The sequence below is a fragment of the Acomys russatus genome, chromosome 1 (genome assembly GCF_903995435.1).
Source record: "Acomys russatus chromosome 1, mAcoRus1.1, whole genome shotgun sequence".
Lineage (NCBI taxonomy): Eukaryota > Metazoa > Chordata > Mammalia > Rodentia > Muridae > Acomys > Acomys russatus.
Genome location: NC_067137.1, coordinates 76950050 through 76972809, shown reverse-complemented (window position 1 = coordinate 76972809; position 22760 = coordinate 76950050). Strand labels below are relative to the sequence as shown.

At 38.1% G+C, this 22760-nt stretch overlaps 1 protein-coding gene across 1 annotated transcript in view; it reads left to right on the top strand.

Annotated features, from left to right (window-relative positions):
- Positions 1-22760, top strand: part of Mdga2 (MAM domain containing glycosylphosphatidylinositol anchor 2) — an 800517-nt gene that overhangs the window by 394369 nt on the left and 383388 nt on the right. The window lies entirely within an intron of this gene.

The following is a 22760-nucleotide window of genomic DNA, read 5'->3' as shown; positions in this document are numbered from 1 at the left end:
TACAATTTGAATTTGTGGTATGTATGAATACTTTTGAGAAGGATCTTACTAAACAACCCTTTTAGGCTGTTGCAGAACTCTATCCCTTTGCTGTAGTTTCTTGAGTAACTGTGTGTATGAACCACCACACCCACATCTATAAGCCAATTTTTCCTAATAATCAAATGTTATTTACATGTTTAAAGTCCTTTTGAGTTGCTTCCTAACTTTATTTGACTAAATATTGGGAAGGGAAATGAAGATCTATTTCACGGAGGATATTAGCAGAGTCACCATAGGGAGGAGATGTGGACTCTGACTTGTTTGATGACCTTTCCTAGGCAGCCCTTCCAGGACTTTTACACATTACAGACTCTGTTTCACAGCCTCTCCTTGAACTTGCTACTCATCCTTGTCAGCAGAATCACCCTTTGGAAAAGAAACTGGCACCACCTTTTAAGCTTTTAAGCTTCATCCACATTTTTATCTTTTTGTGAAATATCCTCACACAAATGTTTAAATAGCCAGCCAACAAACTTGATGATATAATTTCCTGCATTTTTGTACATTTTTCCTCCGAAATTGGTAACGGGGCAAAAGGGCAGAAATCATTGCTTTTAATGATTTAAACTAAAAGACAGGAAGGAATACAGACCTGGAGTAGAGCTTTTTCAAAGGGAAGTATAGTTGAAACCTAAGGGAAGACAGGAAGCTGGGGCTACACCAGGCAGAGTGTAGAGTAATATTTAAATTCTTCCTTTAATAATGTGGCTCTGCAGCCTGCCACTCAGATCAGAGCATATTAAGAGTCTATAGCTTCCCAGTTAGGATCCTCACACAGTGGCCAAAATTGTCAAGGAGACAGAATGAAAACCCCCTCTCATGTGATGAAAGCTCCTAGGGACAGGGTTAATCAGGTTCAGTTTTCATTCCTCTATATGTTTCCTAAAGCAGAAGTCAAGTAAAAATATTTATCTGCCTTAAGTCTTTTATTAATATATATATTAATATATATATGCCAACCAATAAAGAACACACACACATACACACACACACACACACACACACACACACACACACACACACACACACACACACACCTCACTTAACAAAATACCCATAGCACATGCAGTTATGGTCAGCTTGTCTTCGGTTTAATGAGAAAGGTACTAGCAGTTGTCTTGTAGTGCTTATCAGTCCCCTGCAAAATGCTAAAATTAGTTTAGTCTTCCTTCTCAACTATATTTTGAGTTAAAATCACTGTAAAGGAACTTCTTCTCTCACTTGCTATCTCCAGACACTTTTTCAGTTGAGCCACATGGGAAACAAGATGAGATGAAGGATGGGATGGACATTTCTTCTCTCCGACAGCATCAAACAATATGTTTCAGCCACATTTTCCCTCATTCTTCTTTTAGATTTTCTTGGCTTGATAAATGACAGCAATCTAGTTTCTTTCTCTCCATTTGCATAAATGGCACATGCCCCTTTATGGACATGGTCCCCTATGCTTTGGCTTCTCCATTCTGCCACTTAATATGATGGGCATTCTCTGTGGAGCCACTTCCATCTGCCAGGCAAAATCAAGATTGCAAATCCATTCAATAGCAAACTCTGGTATTCTGGAAAATGAATAGAAAAAAAGTACACCTCTTTTTAAAAGAACACAAATAGCCTCAATATAGTGTTTAAGTGTCTAACATTGCTTAATGGAAAAAACTGTGGTACAAACTAAATGAAATAATGATGTAATCTGTGGTACTCCTTCAAACAGCATCTTAAGTAGATGCTTATGCACTTCTCAGTTCAACCCACCAGCAGCCCTGCAACCTCAGAGCTTGTTATGGACTTTCATATTCCTTTAATGTAAATGGATTCATGCTGTGCTTTCAGTTTTCCAACTGTGGCAATAATAGTTAGTAATCAAGTTGTAATGTAATAATCCAAACTACAGGGAAGTGCTGCCTGGTGTAATGGGTTGCAAGGGGGAAGCCATTGGTTCTGTTCCAGGCTTTATTTCTTCAGGCTTTATAGTGTGTGGGGGAAAGTCTGTAGCCTTGTAGGTGAAAACAAGCCCCTCAAAGATGACTGCTTGCTTTATTTTACTCAGTTCTTCTCATCTAATTTTTACCGAAGTCACAGATGAAGAAGGAAGGATCTTGCTTCCATAACAAGCCTAAGATGCTCTTGATTCTAGTTTCTCATACTTTTTACTAATATGTTCAGCATCACGCATTAACACATTATATCTCAGATCTATATCTTACACATTTTCAGTTTTCTTCAAAATTGAAAAATTATGATGTTATAATTTTTTTTCATAGCAAGATGTGCCTTGCGGTCTGTTGTGAGTTGTCTCTACTGCTTCTCATGATTAACTATGGGCTTTGAATTTGTCCCAGTAAAATAGAGGCTTTTTATGAGGGAATACAAATTATGGTTGTATTATGAAAGGTATAGGTTTGAATCTTAAAATCCTTCCTGAGAAGGTAGCTGACTAAATACTCTTTACCAGTGGAGTGGCCTGAGAGATAGAACTGATGCCAGTAATGGGCCATTTCATGTGTTCCATGGCTTGTCATTTATGATAATAAATGTATAACATTACTTAATCAGTGAAAATGTATGTGCATGCATCCACTGCTCGTGGAAAACATATGTGCATGCGTCCACTGCTCATGAAGTTAAGTAAAGATCTTAAAGATTATATTAAACATTGGAAGAGTATGCCTCTTAGCAAACCTACATCACCTTAATTGTAAAATGTCATCTCTGTAGACAACACTCTGCTCCACCAGGACTTTACCCTTCCTTAATTTTGCCTAATTATTTCACCCAGTGGTAAGTCTTGCTTCAAAGCATTGTGTGAAAACTTTATACTCTCAAAGATGTTATTTTTCAATAGAACATAAAGATTTAGCCACTACTATTCTCACTCTGTAGGAGGCAAATCATTGATTTGACTAGCACAGAGAGAGTGGAGTGGGGTTGGGGGTTTTGAGGAGAAGGAATGTGAGGGCCCTGAAACAGGAAAAGAGAAAGTACAGTGCCTCCACAAATCCCACAAATATGCAGAAAGATCTGTAACATTCTTGTAACAAAATATGGAGCGACATGGATACATGGTTCCGTTTGAGATATAAAGCTCAGGGCAAGATAGGGTCATGAGCCTTGACAGAGTTTAAAAAATATTTTCTATCATTTCCTTCAGTAGTGTCAGGTATTTCAGCAGAAATAGGAGTATGGTACTGACAGTGAGTTCTAGGATGCTCTCACCCAGAGAGCATTCCCACAGTATTATTAGAAGGGTTATCGGGAAAGCCTCCATAGTGTTGATGGGCATCTACGCCAATGAATTTATAGTAGCCACAGAAATCATTATCAGTGATGTCCTAGATGGATGGAGTGTTTGCTTCAGTCTCACAATTGCACTCATTGCACCCCACCTTGGGAACTTTGCTTTCTGTCCAAGTTCTGTCTGATGAGCATTAATGTTTGTATAGCCCATACATCTGGAAGCCAAGGGGTGACAGCTCTTTCCACTGTGTCTCCATCTGTACATGGTGGCTTTATTTGTCTGCAGTAAGAACACTTCCTATGGTCGCAAGTATTGTTTCCTACAGTTAGCAAAGTGTTCACCAGCTGTTTTGTGGCAACAGGCCCAATCTCCGGCCAGATTAACAAATTTGTGAAACACCAAGGGGATTCTGCCCAAACCCAGAATGCTTTCCAAATGAAAGGCTGCTGCTTCCAATTGTGTCTGTCAAAGCCAAAATATGGTTTCCCCTCCAGCACAGACTCTACTATAGCACTGAGGTCTGAGAACAGTTTCCAACAAGTATCTTCAATGTTTTCAGATATACCCCATAGCAGCTGTACAATTTTCTTGGTAGCCATGGGTGGAGCGGTTTCTCCAGGCTGGTAGCTTCAGGATACACTTCCCGGGGTACCACGTGCTGGGTTTCTATTGCCCAGGGATCCTGAAAGGTGTAATTCAGCTTGAGGAGAAGCTCCACCTGCAGGGCAGCCACAGTTGAGTGGAAAGCATTCTGGTCCTCAGACTGTAAATTGATGCATCTTAGTGACCAATCAGGAAGGAGTGGGTGAATTACAGAGATGGCAGAGAGACTTGTTAACAGCACATCTCACTGCCTCCCCTTCATGCTGAAGTAGTTGGTTCTCTAATGACATGCTTGATTGAAAATGTATCAGAGATAACCCGTGGTCATGGATAGAAGCATGATCCCATGATTATGCACACATTTTGTTTCCTTGGCTTTTATAGTAGCCTGTGTGGTGTCAACCCCTCCCAGTCACATGAACTGCTGTGGCTGTCACTCTTGTTCATGTCTTTCTTTTGCTAACTATCTCAGGGACAAGCCAGTTGTGCCACACTCACAGCATCCTCCACACAACCCCAGAAATTCCATTTTTCCCCAAAAGGCAGCTTATATCTCCAACCACTTGCTCTCATTAAGCCAGCCTACCTACCTCTAGAATTGCTCATTCCAACTGTAAAGAATGCTTAAAGCAGTGAAGAGTGATAGTGTCAAAACATTATTAAGGAGGGATGATTTTTAATGTACATTACACTCTTGTTACTAAATTAGAAGTAATTACATAGGTTGGCATCAAATACATTGGAATTGCATCTAGGAAACTGAGACCAGTTCCATTTTTAAAAATGAAGGTTTGGAAGCAGTTACCATATGCCTTTCTTGATTTAGGGGGTAAAGTAACAAATGATTCTGAATTTGTTGTTTCAGTCTTGCTTTTGTAGTTTAAAAATTATTTGGTTGATTGAAGACCTTTGTGTGTGTGTGTGTGTGTGTGTGTGTGTGTGTGTGTGTGTGTGTGTGTGTGTGTGTTAACATTTATTTATTTATTAAGTAAACAGTTTTCTGCCTGCAGGCACACCTGCACACTAGAAGAGGGCACAAGATATCATTATAGATGGTTGTGAGCCACCATGTGGCTGCTGGAAATCGAACTCAGGACCTTTGGAAGCGCAACCAGTGCTCTTAATCTCTGAGCCATCTCATCACCCTGACCTTTGTGTTTTTAACATCAATTTTCTGTAAACAAATTACTCAAAATTCCTTTTACTATAAAGTTGAATATAAACTACCTATGAAATATGGGTATGCACAGCTTCGTCATACTGTGCTGCCTACTTAAGCACACAGATGTCTAAATTTCATGGCAAAATGATGACTTGTAATATGTTCACTAATTAAACCACATTTTGACCTATATACCGAAGAACCAGAAAGTAAACGATTGGCCCATTGAAAGGCAAAATCACAAAATATAAGGACCATCAACTGACAGCATGAAAAGGTGTGAAACCTGAAAAATGAATCAGATTATTTTCTCAGATGTAGTAGCCACATTTCTGTGTAAGGAATAATTTGTAAAAAGTGGCATTGGTCAGATATGCATACATTAAGAATCTTAACCACAGAAAACAATTAAAATGAGTTAATTAAACATCTAAAATAAATTGATGAAATTTCTATTTGTTTAATTTGTCCTGAGAAGTCAGAACACAGTAGGCACAGTTATCACAAAAGGGCAAAAATGACATAAGGAATTAAAATATGATATAAACAAAATCAAATAGCTGAATCAAATCCCATTAAGATAATTAGAAACAACATTAGATACAAATGAAAACAGAAAACAAAGCAAATGTTAGTGGAATTTCTAATATTTTAATTTTATTCTTAAGAAATTAAATTGTCTTGTGGTCTTCATTTTAATGTCAGTTTTATCACTTAAACATACTGATGTTTGTATAATTGTGATTAAAAACTTTGCTTTTATATGAAAGATGCCTACTGAGAGACTGAAAATGCACCAACCAAAAATTACAGGAACTATTTAAATGGGCATTTAAAATGTGACTTTTAATATCATGGAGAAACTATAGCTTTACAGACTTCTATTTTAACTTTGTTACATTTTATTTATTTGAGCTTTTAATTTTTTCATTTTTTTATTTGAGCGTGTGTGTGTGTGTGTGTGTGTGTGTGTGTGTGTGTGTGTGTGTGTGTGTAAGCCATCATTCCAGGCCTATGTTTTTTAAAATAGGACGTAAGGTAGCACAGGCTGACCTCAGACTTCTTTGTAGTCAAAGATGATCTTGAATAACTGATACCTCTGCCTTCATTCATTTTAAGCATGCTGGGATTACAGGCAAGTGCCACCAGGCTTGGCTTCTAAAGAGCTGGGGATGGAATTCAGGTCTTCCTCCCTCTGCCAACTGAGTCACATCTCCTACACAATCTTTAGTCTTAAATCTTTAGTATTATTTAATGCTCGAATCATAGGCTGTGGTGACATGGTGTGGACATGGCTCTTGGAAAGAGAGAGGTAAATGTTAAAGTTACTATTAAATTTTAAACAATATGATTATTTTATTGTATTTTTGATAAGATATATTAAACAAAAGGCAACCCTCAAAAAAATCATATTTACTAATGATTTTACTGAATCTTGTGGGGTTTTTTAAAGTTAATGAGCATTTCTACACGGTAATGACGTCACTTAGTGGTTTGTTAGTCTGGGTCCTAGCACTACACTAACGTCATCATGCTTCCTTCTTGAGCAGCACTTTATTCATATACACCAGAATTGTTACATGCTACAAATCAAGGGTGTGTGTTCTGCTTTGTTTGAAGACTTAGTGTCCAAATCTCCCCCAGTATACCACAGGACATAAGGAACCCTTTGTTATAATACTACAAGGAAAAGACACAGTGTATTTTTGTAGGGAGAAAATAAAATAATTTTAAGAGTTAAGTTGAAAAATAGGTATTAGAAAGATGATAATGCAAATGCCACTAGTCAGTAAGAAAAAGTTTGAAACATTGAAGTTTTGTAAGAAGGAAAAACTGACATTTAGGACATTTTCTTCAATCCTGCACTGTAGATGAATCTGAGTGGATAGTACTTTTGAAAGATTTTAAAGGCACATGTGTGGGTTACTTTTCCTAATACTGGGAGGGACAAAGCACTTAATAAAAACAGCTATGGGAAAGAGGGGTTATTTGGGCTCCAAGTTGGAAGACATTCATCGTAGCAAGAAGGCTTGTGGACAGGAGCTTGTAGAAGCTAGTTGTCATATGTCCACAGTTAGAACCTAAACAAAGGTGAATGCTGTCACTCACTTCTTTTTCATCTGGTTTGGGACCCAAGTCCATTGGATGATGTCACTAAGTTCTAAGTGTGCCATGCCTCCTTAGGTAAACTTTCTGGACACTTCACAGATACGTATAGGAGCTTCTTGTAGCTGATTCTAAATCAAGTGACATTGATAAGGAAGATTAGCCATATGGTACTATCTTTCAGCAGGATGACAGAAGGTGACTTTACAGTAGTTCCAAAACTTGCTTTTAACATCGATTGCAACATACTGTCAAGCCAGAATTATCAGCCTACTTGGAGTAAAGAGGTATTATAAGACTTTGCTATTTATTATGTTTGTTTGCTATTTTTTTAATGAGGATGTCTATAGTTATAGTTTCATTTGCCAAAAGTCTCAGAACGGAAAAATTGTGAGGAGAAGAATTTTAACAGTGTTGAATTTTTATTCAGTGTGTTATAGATGGATCCTAGAAGTGCAAATATAGGAATGGGTTCAGAAATAGCACCTCTCTGCACTTCCAGAATAACTGTGGTTATTAAATTATTCTGCAAGGGCACCTTGACATATAATGCCTACTTCCTGCTTCTCTTCATAGGTTCAAGAAATAGTAATATAGGTCAATTTTATTGACTATGTTCATGTTATGTAATTCTGTTTCAAACCTGAATATGACTGAAGACCCTGCTTTTCCACTAAGACAAGTTGGCTTATGCACAAGATTGTCCTTATCACAAGATGGCCTTAATCATTAAGGTCCTTATTCTTACTATGACCTCAGAGTTGAGTTAAGTTTCTTTAGGAAAACAACAATAAATATGACAATCAATAATAAATTATTAAAATATAAGATAAAATGCATTAAATTATTTTCTATCTAAGTGTATTGGATAGTTCACATCATTTGAGCTTTAAGTGAATATTTATAAAGGCAGATCATTCTCAGACATCTGAAAGGAAAAAGTGATGCTTTTGCTCTAAGAATTTGATCACCACTATGAGATGAAGTATGAGAGTTGCACTGAGGTCTAACAAGGATGAGTCTATATAGTCCAAATAGTTTACCTATCTAGCAAGCATGATGAAATGAGCATAGAATAAATAGCATTTAATTGTTCACTCCACTTTCTAAAATTTACTTCTTGAGGACTCCCCTTCCCCCATCTCTCCCCCCCCTCTCTCTCACACACACACACATACACACCTGCAACAGAGCAAAGATCTTTTTAATTCAAACACTGACTTCTCAGCAAGACACCATCACAGATTCTCTTTATCAGAAATTTTTGAACTATTACTTTGTACTACTCAAATCACACTCCGTATTCTTCCATTTAGTTATCATTTCAATGAGACCATAGGGTTATAGGGGAAAGCTGAACACAACAACAAACACTCATCATTAGAATCCACACATTTAAGTGATTCCTTGAGATTTTGTGACAGGAAGGAATAAAAGAGAAATTTCCTCCTTATTTATCCAGTTTTGCAGCCCCAGCTACCCATGCTGTGAGACAAGTGAGAGTCTGAAGAAGCTGCATCAGCAGAGTGATGTCACCAGAAGGTGCAGCCAAAGCCTGCACCAAAGCCTCATTGGTGCCAACACTCGAATTTTGCTGTGAACATGGGAGACCAACTCGTGCTGATAAAAACCTACATTGCTTTAAAGCTCCGTGTATAAAGATTAGTTACTTGCCAGCAATGACTAGTCAAATGCTGGAGATAATTTCCTTCTTGAACTAGAACATTCTTGTCTTGCTGGAAAGCAGTGGGAATAGTCAATTTTTAGTAGAAAATCAGACACTCAATTCAACACAGAAAAGTATTGGGTTTTCAAGGTTGTCTCCCTTCATCTCCGTGAAGTTTATGTCTATGATATCAACACCATTGTCAGATAAACATTGGGGTCCTTTCTCCCAACGTTCCAGGCCAATTTTAACAATAGATGGCCATGTTTGTCTTTCTACTACATGTGGCTCTAGGCATTTCCTATACAACTTCTGTGCTTCAGAGCAACAGATTGCTAGGGTAAAATAATCATTACTAAAAATGTATAATTTACATTTGTGCTTATTACCCGAATTTTTTATTTTATATATGTTTATGTACACCTATAAAGGTTACAGAAATTGCATAATACAAGGTACAGATTCAGTGCCAGCCATTGAGGCAAAGGTTTTCAACATTTGAGACAATTGTGGATTCCTGATCAGTCCTCAACTAGCTCATGATGCAAGAGCTTAAGTTAATAGCTGGGTTGCTTAGGTTCCAGACCTGTGCTCTTTAGCTTCATTCTACAGTTCCGCTGCCCCGACCCCCAGTACATAGTCCCTTTGGATATGTTAAGTGGACAAATGTATACGTACTTAAGTGATCAAATGTATACATGTTAGTGAGGTATTTATAGGGCCATGAAGGCATGTCTGTTGGCCTGCTGGAGACTAATCTTTCTAATTTGAGAAGGGATTTCATGTACCCTCTGGTGTGTGTGCTCTGACCTGCTTGGTTGATGCACATAGAGCAAAATGTTCTATGAATGAATCTAGACCCCTGCTTTAGTTCAGTGTGGCATGTGTCCAAGTTCTCACCTCAATTTCCTGATATCGCTTTTAATAATTTTAGGGTCACTCTGGCAACATTTAGTGTCAACAGGCTTCTTCTTGAGTGTTCTTTTCTTTAAAAGCAATTGAAAGGCATAATGAGCAAAAAGAAATCTTGGCAAGTACATGCAGGACATTGAACCCTTAAGTTGCTGGTCTAATTTCTTCTCATTAGTCTCCATCACACAGGTGGACACATAGAGCAGACTAGTTTCTTTTATGTGGGTGTGTCAAGCACCCAGACACTTAAACATATATAAGAGAGGAAAAGCAACTAAGACAATAGCAGCAAGTGTAAGAAGAAGAAACTTTCCTTAAAGTGAGGTTGTTTCCTAAAGGTATTTTTGCTACTGTACTTGGCATCTTGTTAATAAAAAAAGTATTACTTGGGCTATTTTAGTTCTCATCTGCATGCTTGTGTGATTAGCAGTGTGGCTCTGGCCATCTGCCTTAATGTCTGATGATGCATCACTCTCACTCTTTTTAGCAGATGAATCTCTCACAGAAGTTCAGAAAATTTGATCCTGATTTCCTTATTGTGTCATTTTTCCCCCTTCCTGATGAAAACCTTCATGTGATCCAGATCTAATTTGACAGTCCTCTTGACTGCAAGGCTAAGATGAAAAGGATATAGTTAGGAAAATAAGGGCCTTGTCATTGTAAAAGATTAGGGCTATCAAGTCCCCAATTCAATTTAACGTTCCACTTTGCTTTGTTTCAGATTACAAGTTCAGAGTTTAAAAAAGCTTGAAGAACGTGAAATTAAGAAATATCTGTAAGGCATTGCTATTTATAAATAAGGATATTTACAACCTCCTGGTCAGATTGTAGTTGTAACTATGCTTTTTCAAGGCTTGGAAACCTCTTCAGTCTTTCTGGCTTTCACTGTCATTACTATGTCGTATGACATTAAAGCAATTTGCTTTTCCTCAACCTTCATGTCACTCTTGTCCATATTATTAACTCAGTGGGCTAGAATGCTAACAACTTTAAATAGTCCATTGGTTGTCATAGTAACTAGTATTAAAGCTAAATATAATCATTCTCCTGAGTTTCATGTTTAAATCGTTGTTGTATTTACATTCTTCTTTAACTCCCTTTACTGACCACTAATCTCAGCCCAATGATGTTCTTTTTTCATTTAATTTTTTTAAAGTTTTAATTTATTTGCTTTACATCCCAATTATAGCTTCCTCCTTCATCTCCTCCTGGTCCCAGCCTCCCTCCCTCATCCTCTCTCCTGCCCTCCTTTAGTCCAATGAAGGTCTTTAAAATGCGGGTTTGTTTGTAATGATCCAGTGGCATGTGGTTTTAGTAATGGCTCAGGATATGTTCAGAGCCAGCTCAGTTCCATCAAATGGGTGTCCAGAGAATCCTAAAATGTGTGTATGTGAAATACTAGAGGGGCCGTGAGACAAGGTTCTCCACTTAGAAACTGGTTATTCATTGCTGGTATTTTCGGTGCTATCTGTCTTTCCTTCCCTTTCGCACATCTTTGTAGCCTTTTCTAGGTCTCTAAAGCTGTCTAACTCATACTCCATATACTTAGAATGGAATATGTCTATTATAGGAAGTGTTTTCAAAAGGATGACTACTGTACAGGTCCTGTCTGTGCCGTGTTCCTGTTACTCATCTATCTGTGGACTTTCTGAAGATCCATGTTTTATTTCATGCTTGACCGTCTCATTCATCTCTTTTGCACTACTTTTTTTTTTTTTTTTTTTTTTTTGGTATACAGCTTTAGGAATTCATAATTTCATAGCCATTCTAAGGGATCATAGAGAGAAACAAACTAGAAAACAAATGAACTTAAACAAAAACAAGCTTAAGTCTAGCTTACTCCACATCTTGCATCCATTTAGTAATCAATTGCCCTTTTTTGAACAGTGTAATCCTCCTTTTCAGGTCTGTTCCTTCTTACGTATTCTCTTTTATCTCCATCCCATAGCACCATTTTTTTTTCAAGTTAGCACCACTGAAGTCTGAGTGAATTTTGTTAGCTCTCTGGTCTCTGGAGAGGCACTTCGTTTCTAAGTTTTCCTTCCACCTCCAGTTTCAAGAAGAAAGAATGCTATTATCAGCAGCAGCTCATCTGCTGAATATGTAAGAGATGTTCGGATGGTTGGATCATCATCCTGAAGTCACTTATATAACAGATCGGTGGTGACACTATGCCCTCCCTTCCCTGCCTCCAGTTCCCAAACCAATCTTTTTCCGTTCTGAATATTCAACATTAATCACTTCCTGCATCCATTTCTATGTTCTTAGATTCTTTGTTTTTACATTTTCTCTTTACTATGATTTCAAAAGTCTCATCAAATCCATATTTCAAAGGTCTTACCAAGTAGAGACAGAGATATGCCATGGAGATTGTCCATGCGTAAGCACACATGTCTTAGCATCACCTAGCACAATGTTAAACATCTAACAATGAATTCTTATGTTCTGTAGATGTTCAATAAGTATCACAAAGGAAGAGGAATTTTTTCTTTGAATATGACTTAGAAAACATGGGCTCAAGAAACAGATTTCTACAACTTGGACCATCCACGTGTTTGTTGCAAAATCATGGTGTGTGGCCACTCTTAGTCTTTTTTTTTTTTTTTTTTTTTTTTTTTTTTTTTTTTTTTTTTTTTTTGTGAATCCTTTTTTTTTTAATTAATTTATTCTTGTTACATCTCAATGTTTATCCCATCCCTTGCATCCTCCCATTCCTCCCCCCCCCGCCCATTTTCCCATTATTACCCTCCCCTATGACTGTTCCTGAGGGGGATTACCTCCCCCTGTATATTCTCATAGGGTATCAAGTCTCTTCTTGGCTTCCTGCTGTCCTTCCTCTGAGTGCCACCAGGTCTTCCCCTCCAGGGGACATGGTCAAATGTGAGGCACCATAGTACGTGAGAAAGTCATACTATCCCTGGTGGTCTAGTGGTTAGGATTTGGCACTCTCACCACTGCGGCCCGGGTTCGATTCCCGGTCAGGGAAGCCTCCACTCTTAGTCTCTTAAGAAGAAAATCAAAGGCAGTGTTTCCCTAACATACTTACCTTGCACACATTCCAGTATTTTCATTAGTTGATAGTTTGTTTTATTTTACAGGTCTTTCAAAGCACCAACCTTCAAGCAAGGATGTGTTTGGAGACAGTTACAGGGAAATGAACTCAATATCTTTAACCATCACACATGCCTTGCTGAAACTGATTTACCTGCTGAGGAGTTGATGGCATTTAAGTATCCTCTTGCCACGATTAATAATTACTCTTATTCCTCCAAACCACAGTGGAAAATGCACTTAGCAACTTTAATCTGGTTATTGATACATTAGTCCAGAGTGAAATATCTGGCAACGCACCAGACATGCTGGATCTGTACTTGGATGGGGGAAACGTGTGACTTTCAGGTCTTATTAGATCATTTTTAAGCTAAGGAGATTGTTTTATTTTGACCTTCTATAACATTTATGCTGGGTCTAATGGGATCATCAGCTAAAACGTTATGGAAATTTTGTTTTATGTAAGATAGCACTATATGATATTTTTCTGTTTCTTTGAGAAGAAAATATCTGTGATAAATGTCTCATATTCTTTTACAGGTTAGCAAGTTTCTTAGTTTTTGATAGAAACATGAAGAATTTAATAAAGCAATATGCAGAATCCCTTGTAACACTAGCAATATGCTATGGGCATTCAAGTATTGAATTAATTAGAAAACTGTCTTTATCTAACTGATTAAGAGATGTAGTTCTGGTCAACACTTTTCATATTTGGGAACATATTTACATTGTTTGATTCAATTATGCACTAAAAAAATTTTAATTAGAATTCAGAGCTGTATCTGAATCCCAAAGTTGAGCTCATATTTCTTGCTCAGATAATATAAAAATGGACAATATGTAATTTATAAACAAATGTTTAAGAATATAATACTGTGTCTAAAAGAAGAATGAAATATACTGTAAGGAGAAAATTTGAATGTAAAATTTATAACTACCAAATAAGTCTATATTTTAGATTTTAAGAGATGATACTAAGTATCAAAATTTTGTTATTTTATGGATTTGTATAAAGTATATAACTGTTGTGCTTTGAAATATCAGTAGCTAAAAAATAATTATGACTAATTAAACTTATGGGGACAATTTTAGGCAGTACATTTAAAATATTTTAAAGACTACTCAGGGACAAAACTCAAGTTTTGTGAGTTATGTATAAATAAAAAGTATAGAAGATACAAGTCCAAGAAGAATCTTTGTGAAGCATGGATGTAGATGTCCAGAGTTTTCTCTGATTTTTGTTTTCTTCTCTCTCTCTCTCTCTCTCTCTCTCTCTCTCTCTCTCTCTCTCTCTCTCTCTCTCTCTCTCAGGCAAATTGCCCTTTTATGAATAGATTTTTTGAGATGAAAAGGTGATCAAATAGCAAACCAAATCATATAGTTAGTTTAGATAAGTGATGATATTAATGGATTGTTGGCTCAACCATAACTAAAATGCCACTGAGAAGCAAGGTAGACAGGTTGGATACTGGATAAAGCATCAGTGAACAAAAGAGCACAAATCTTTGGCATAACAGAAAATCTAATGAATGGATGCTAAGCACGTACATATTTATACCTGACTTTAAGAGCAATAAGCAGGAGTAGCAGGAAGAGGGGGTCTGGGCAATTTCAACTTTGAACAAAATATTTAAGAAAGGCCTTCAGAAGGAACTGAAGTTTGAGCTATACAAGGCTGAAGGACATAAAGGAGTGTCCTATGTAAATATCTGAGGCAAAAACTTTCTGAAGAAGAAACAGGAAGACAAAGGTTTCCAGTGTGAGAGTGTGTCAAATATTATTGGGAAAGCATCAGTGTGCATGAACTTCTTTGAGTTGTGATCAAGAGGAGGTGAGCTCAGAGAGGCAAGCCAAGAGAATACCTAAGACATGAGACATGAGAGGCAGAACATTCTGTCATCAACAACAGAATTTTGTTTTTGATTCTAAGATGGGGTCTATTTGAACTCTTTTTAACAGAAGCTGTAAACAAAAACTGAGCCCTGTCACAGATAAGTTAATATTTAAGCCTAGGCGGTCTCTACCACACTGTCATTACACATATTCTATACTCTCTTGGGCTTACCTTTCACTTCTATCATTTTCATATTTCTCTTCTCATCCTGTTTCCATGTCTCCTTTTCCTTTTTAAACCTAGTTGTAACTAGATTATATTTTCATTAGTAAAATATTTTCTCCTTTATCTCCTCAATATAAAACTAGTTCAACTAAGTTTTGGTGAATAATTAAATATTTTATCTAAAATCCTAAGTAAAATTATTTGTTGTAACAGACTTTCAGAATATCTTTTAGAGAAGATCTTTTGTTAAAAATATTTTATGTAGACAAGGTGAGGGTTGAGTTCATGTTGTGGTTAAAGAAATATCATCAAATTGTAATTATAATGGGAAGGTTTAATGCTAGAGTAAAGAACAGGAGAAGAAAGTCAGAGGTCTGAAAAACAGGAGATAAAGTGTCATGAGAGCAGAGGCAGCTGGCCTCAATTTTGACTGACGCTGAATGATACTGATACAGCTAGGTAAGATGAGCATCTACTATTTAAGTTTACATTGGCTTATTTTATGATGGATTATGTAGCTGTAGATCCACCCAAAAAATTCTGCCGAGTTCCTATATTTCTTATGCATGCTCCATGTTCATTAAAGTAAGAGGAACTGTATTACACATTCTTTTATCAGACAACAAAACTGTATAATAATTTACACACACACACACACACACACACACACACACACACACACACACACACACACATACACAGAGCATGCCAAGCTTCAATCATTTTTGTAGAAATCAGGTTTTGGAGGTAAGCCTGAGACTCAGTGAAAACAAAAGACAGTGAAGAGGGCAATTGCATTACCTTAATTGATACCTGGGCTATACAAACATGCACAGTATTTATTTTAGGCAATGCTTACTTTCAATTCCCACTAAGCTAACAAGTATCTAGTGTTCAGACAAAAGAGTAAAGCCTCACAAGCGTCTTTTGTGTTCTAACTGCATTGAGTGGAACCAAGGTGACATAAGAGTAAGAAGGGCTGTGACCTTCAGATGCAAAAACGGATCTGTGCCAGTATTAACGCAAAACAACCTATTATAATAGCAAGGCAAACACGAAACAATCTAGTTAAAGCGACATCTCATCCTGTATAAACTGAAGAAATCAAATAGAGAGTGGAGAAGCAAAGAGAAGAAAGTGGGTACAGGTTGGTGAATGCCACTTGAAGAGGTAGCTGCAAGTATCTTATCAGGTGTGCCCATTAATCAAGGCATAAGGCAGATGCACAAAGCTAAGTGCTTACAATCTATCCAAACTAAGGCACAGGTGTACACACAATTAACACAGAGATCAGGTAGTGCAGTCCTCTCTCGTAAAGTAACCTGCTGAATAACACCAAATGGCCAGTTCTTTGCCTTCTACCACTTGGACTTCACAGTCTGTAGAAATATCTGTAAAGCTTGTTTTATTTCTTCAGATGAGGGGATGAGTGAGAGCCTTATGTAACCTTTATGAATACATGGCTTGGGTGAGCCCAGATTGTTTTTACCTAACTATACCTAGGCTTCTCCCTGCAAATTTCTAACCTCCATATAATTGAATCTTCTATAAGCCCAGACCTTGAAGGCTTCATCTTCCAAGCTCCCTCTGCTAATGTAGGCCTAGAATGTTTTTAGCTTCTGAGATTTATTGCTGGAAAAAAACTCACTCTTTCTAGTTCTTTCTGTACTCTGGCTGGCTGGTTCAACTCAGTTGTTCCAGATCAAAGCTCTTTTTTTATTTAATTTATTCAGATTACAACTAAATTGTTATCCCATAACTTGTATCTTCCAGTTCCTCCCTCCCTCCCACTTTCATATTATTCCCCTCCCCTAGGTCCTCCTCTCCTACTATCTGGTCATAGACTATCAAGTCTCATCACGGTAGACTGCTTATTTTTTCTTTGAGTGCCATCAGGCCTCCCCACCAAGGGGAGGTGGTCAAATATGGGTCACCAGAATTCATGTCAGAGTGAGTCCCTGCTCTCCACATAAGTGTGGGGAATGCCCTGTCCATTGAGTAGATTAGAGTAGGGATTCAATGTTTACTACTTGTATTGTCCTTGCATAGTGCAATAGTTTGATCAGAGCCCTCTGGGCTCCAATCCGCCTGTCATAATGTTCTTCTTGTAGGATTCTATACTGAATGAGTTAACGCAGAAGCAGAAAATGTCACATGGAATATACTTACTTATAATTGGGCACTAACACAAAAGGCATGTCGCACAAAAGTCTTCACTTACCAGGAGATTGGGATAGATGTGAGGACACTAATGGGACTCTAGGTAACAGACTCTTCTCCAAGCTGACTGATTCAAATGGGCTTCTCTAGGCTTCTCTCTGAATTGCTTTGCTTGGCAAAGTTGTCTCTGAACTCCACAAAACGAATTGCACTGAACTTCCTGACTGCACAAACTTTACTGTATTCTTGTACTATACTCTACTGCTTTACTGTACCGTACTGCCTATCTAACTCTCTCTGTTGGTGCTGCTTTGAAGAAGCCTCTCTCTCATGAGAGTTAGGCATATCCTATCTCTCTGAATCATTTTGTCAAATCTTTCTCTGATTCTTGTTCACTTGTTCTGCCCCTCAATTAGACATCACTTTCAAACATACCTGCATCTTTCTATAAATGAATCTTACTTTCATTGTTTGGTATTAAAGGTGTATACTAAGGGCATCTATTATCCAGCCAGATCATACTGAAATGAACATGTCAACATCCCTGCTAGATCACATAGACTAGAAGCTCTTTAGATAAGAAAAACAATTTTAATGTTGCCAGATTAAAATTCCTCTATAAATATTCTAAATTTATAAAACGGATTGTAACTAGAGAGATTGAAGACACACAAAGAAAATTAAGGTAGTTAAATACTCAGTAGAGCATGGTTACCTGAATGAGTAAATCATGTCACAAAGCCTGGAGTGCATTTGACTGGAACATAGACAACCTTATAGGAAGCTATGGACTGTGCAGTCTGAGTGGTAGAGGAAAAGAGACTTTCAATAATACAATAATTTGTATTTTTCTGTTTATATACGCCCATCTTCTTAAAAATACATTTTTCAGGCTTTTTCAAAGCCCTTAGATGGCTCCCTACCCATCAGATTGGCTTATTTCAATTGTTATGATGGTGAAAATAAAATAACTATTGAAAATATAACTAAAGCAATGCTGAAAAAATATTAATGACTACACAAGTCTTAGTTTTATCAAGCTTATTTAAGCTTAAATAGCCATTTATCCAGAATTAAAATAGAAGCAGACAAGAGGCATATGAATTTTTCCCATCACAAAACATTCAAGAATTACAACTCAAAAGAATAATGACACATCACCCCATATCCAACAGAATGGCTACTGCAAAATTCAGAAATTGAACAAAGTATTCATGCTGAGAAATTAAAGCTCTTATTAAAGATATAAATGGTACACTTGCTACATAAAAGAGAAAGGCAATTTCTCAAAAATTAAAGTTGATCTAATAATTGTACTTCTGGATATATATCTCTTCTATTAAAAAGTGAAATCCTAAAATGACTCATGTATACCATATGTGTAGCAGCATGCACAGAAGCCAGGAAAGGAGAGCAAAACTGATATCTGTTGAATGTTTGATATGAACAATGTAGCCATATATAAAAATATAGCCATAAGTATGAGATAAATAATACAACATGGCAAAAATAAAGGAATTTGAGGACATTATCCCTAGTGAAATAAACCAGTCATAAGACAATCCACTAACACCACTTACATGGGCTATCTGGGGTTGTTAAATTCACAAAAGAAGGCAATAGAATATTGGTTAAGGAAAACACTGAGTTGTGGGGTTTAATGGCTATGGGGGAATTATATTTGTAAGCAGAAAACTTAAGGAATATATCATGCAGTAATGTGTATTGACATAGAATTTCCAGATTGCACATTTGTAAATAGTAAAGAGGGCTAGAGAAAAAAGTCACAGCAAACGTTGTGTGTGTGTGTGTGAGTGTGTGTGTGTGTGTGTGTGTGTGTTTGCATGTGTTTGAGACACATTTTTTCTGTGTAGTTCCACCTATCCTGAAACTTATTCTGCAGATTATGCTGACCTAGAGCTCAGATATCCACCTACCACTGCCAAGAACTGACATTAAAGCCATGTGCCATTACTGCCAGCTAGTTTTCTTTTTCTTTTCTTTAATTGATACTTCTCCTAACCTCAACCTCTTCTAACCCATTTGCTAATTCTTCTTCATCTTTGTTGACAAATCTTCATGATAATAATTACTGCTTCATTTTGTATATTTCTCATAAGAATACTCACTAAAATAGACTAACAATTCTAGTCTCTTTTGCTTCTCTAAGAGATGCTTGACTGTAAAAATGACCTAACACACACACAAACACACACACACAAAATAAATAAATAAATAAATAAATAATGATAAAAAGATCAGAAACAACCACCTGCTGTGTGATACCAGTTCCAACTCATCCTGTCCATGTATTCTTGGACAGCAGGTCTTTCTCATGCCAAAACTAATCTTCTATACAGGAAATGTCTTGTAGACAGTTTCTATACATGAAATAGAAAATATTGAAGTCTTAATTTTCATGAATGTGACTTGTAGGTCACTGAGATTGAATAAAAACTATTTTGCCAATTTTAAGAAGTAAAAGGTAGCTGTTGATGAAAAATTGAAATATCAATATCTTATATTTAACTCTCCCTTGCTGAGACAATTCTAGGTTTTCTAAGCTAAATGCCTCTGCTTTCTTGCCAATTTAACATGGGGAACATGTCACACACTGTGTTAGTTACCTTTCTTGCTGCTGTGGCCAAATATCAGATAAGCGACAACTTGAGGGATGACAAATTTTTTTGACTTACAGTTGTAGGAGCCTGAAAACATCAGGTCAGGAAGGCATGATGGCAGAAGTGTAAGGTGGATTTTGCCTCTGCTGTCAGCAATCAGAAAGCGAGCAGGTAGGCCAGCCTGGCCTGGTCTACAAAGCGAGACCAGAAGAGCCAAGGCTGCACAGAGAGACACTGTCTTGAAAAACCAAAAAAGAGAAGAAAAAAGAAAACAGGCAGAGAGTGGAGTTTGCCTGACAAATTCCGAGGCCCACCCCTAGGAACTCACTTCTACCAGCAAGGTTCTGCCTCTTAAGGGTTCCACAACCTCTCAAAACAGCACCTCTAGCTAGAGTTTAAGGGCTTAGACATTTCCACCTATGGGTGCCCCTCACAAACTACAACACACATAAGCAATGCTCTGCCTTTGTTGTTGGCTCTTTCTCCATACAACGTTACAGATGTGTTTGTGGACTCTAGATACCCTTCCTTCCTTGAAGCCCCACTCCACCAACTTTCAGTTCTTTGTAACTGGCTGAAAACTATATTGCTCCCTCCCAAAGATCTGTTATCCGAGAATTAGAGATAATCAAGATGAGTGTTTCTTAGCGTTATTGCTGTTGAAGTAGTGAATATCTACAAAGCTCTGTAAGGAAGCTCCTTAAAGGTGGGTGTGGATAACATGTTTTTATCCCAACACTCAGAAACAGATCTACGAAGAAAGCCTATGTGACTGTGAGACTGTATTTCCAAATAAATAAACTTATGCAGAGAGTTAGAGCTCTAAGAGTGATTTCAATTATTTTCTTAAATAAGGACAGAATGGTACATTATTTAAATTAGCTATCAATTAGATATTCACCTACTTTAGCCTATTATGTAAATATTACTCATTGAAAACAAATGTAAATTTAGAACCTACTAGATTACACAAATGACTCCACCTAATTTCCTGTCTTGTATAATTTTTTCTCACAGACTTACAACTTGATTCATTTGTCTGCTAAAACTGTATCGGCAAAAACTTTCAATGTTGACACATACACAAATTTCTCTTCTGTCATAGTTTTATAAAATTTAGGAATAATTTTGAAATCATTTATAACTACACTTCTCTCATAATGGATTACAGGTCTTCACAGTATTAGACATTTCAAATTCCTCACATATGTGGTTACAAACCTATACAGTCTATCACAGTAACAAATTATTTTGTTGTTTTATTTATAGTAACTCTCTCACCTTCTAGAGGAGAAATGAGTTCTTATTATATTCAGTGTTTTGTTTTTGTTTGTTTGTTTATTTGTTTCATTTTGAGACAGGGTCTCTCTGCGTGGCCTTGACTGTCCTGGAATTCGCTCTGTAGACTAGGCTGGCCTAGAACTCACAGAGGTATGGCTGCCTCTGACTCCTGAATGCTGGCATTAAAGGCATGAACCACTACCCCCTGCAAAAGTCAGTATTTTTTGTTTTTAACAGAAAAAGCCTAAAACCTGTGAAATTACCAGAAATATTACCCTATAAGTATGTGCATAAAAATCATTTAAACATCAGTTAAAAATAATGATTGAATGAGAATTACGCATTCTCCATATGGTCCTCATTATTTAGTTTCTTTAGGTCTGGGTATTATAGTATGGTTATCCTTATTATTTGGCTAATATCTGCTTACAAGTGACTATGCATCATTTGTGTCTTACTGGGTCTGGGTTACCTCACTCAGGATGATCTTTTCCAGTTCCATCCATTTGCCTGCAAATTTTAAGATTTCCTTGTTTTAAATAGCTTAGTACAGATTCGTTTAGACATCTTGCCGTCTAGTATTCCATTGTGTAAATGTACCACAGTAGAGAGCCTACCATAGAGTTCCTCTGAAAGATTTCACTGAAAAGGAGATCCAAGAAGATGCTGAGACACACAGCCTAACTCTAGGGTGGAGCATAGGGAGTCCTATGGGAGAGTTGTGGAATAGAGGGACCTGGAGGGGTCAGAAGATCCACAATGAGACCAATGGAGCCTACAAATCTTGACAGAGAAGGTGGGTGACCAACCAAGGACTATGAATGGTGTGGTCCTAGACCCACTTCTCTGATATAGTAGATAAGCAACACAGTATCCTTGTGGGTCTTGTAATATGGGGAGTAGGGGACACTTCTGACATGGACTTTGACCCCCCACACATTGATCACTAATCCCCTGGTGGGGCCGCCTTGCCAGGCTACAGAGGAATAGGATACAAGCAGTGCAGATGATACTTGATAGGCTGAGGTCAGATGATAGGGGAGGCTCCCCTTTCTGAGGGCCAGGGGAGGAAAGGAGAGAATATGAGGGAGGGAGAGTGATATCAGGAGGTGACGAGGGAGGGGCTAAAATCCAGATGTAAAGTGAACAAATTAAAAAATTTTTAAGAGGATCCAAGATGGCGGCGAGCAGTGTGGACCGCGTTTGGAGGCTCCAGTGAACAATTCAGGGAATTGCACAGATTTCTGAGCCAGGAACACCGAGGTCCGAACATCACGGCAGCGGGAGTGCTCCACGGTTCGGAGGGACCAGGGTGCGGAGGACCTGCGTGCCCCTGCACACGGAAGGAGTGTGGTTTTTCTCTGATCGGAGCGGCAGCGGTAGAGGCAGCAGAACCAGCGGCACCAGCAGCGGCGGCTGAGGTTTGCAGCTCATAGCCTTCCGGTGGAGGCGATTGGTGTGGTGGCTGGTGGGAATTGCTGCGGGAGAGGGGACTCGGGGCAGGATTTGGGTCGCGTGGAGCCTTTGGACCCAGATTGGACTCGGCGGACAGTTCGGCCCCAGAGTCCCGGGTATTGGCCCGGCCCAGCAAACAATTCTGCCTGAGGCACTAACTCAGCGTGGCCATAGCTCCCCTGCTGTGGCGCAGGCATAGTTGAGCACGCTGCTCCACACTAGGCACTACCTCAGCTCAGCGGCAGCTCCCCTGCGGTGACACAGTCTGGGCGGAGCACTTGGTTTCACCACAGGCGCTAACTCAGAGCAGCCGCAGTTCTCCTGCTGTGGCGCAGGCTTGGTGACGTGCTCGGTTCCATCCTAGGCACCACCTCAGCTCAGCGGCAGCTCCCCTGCGGAGACACAGT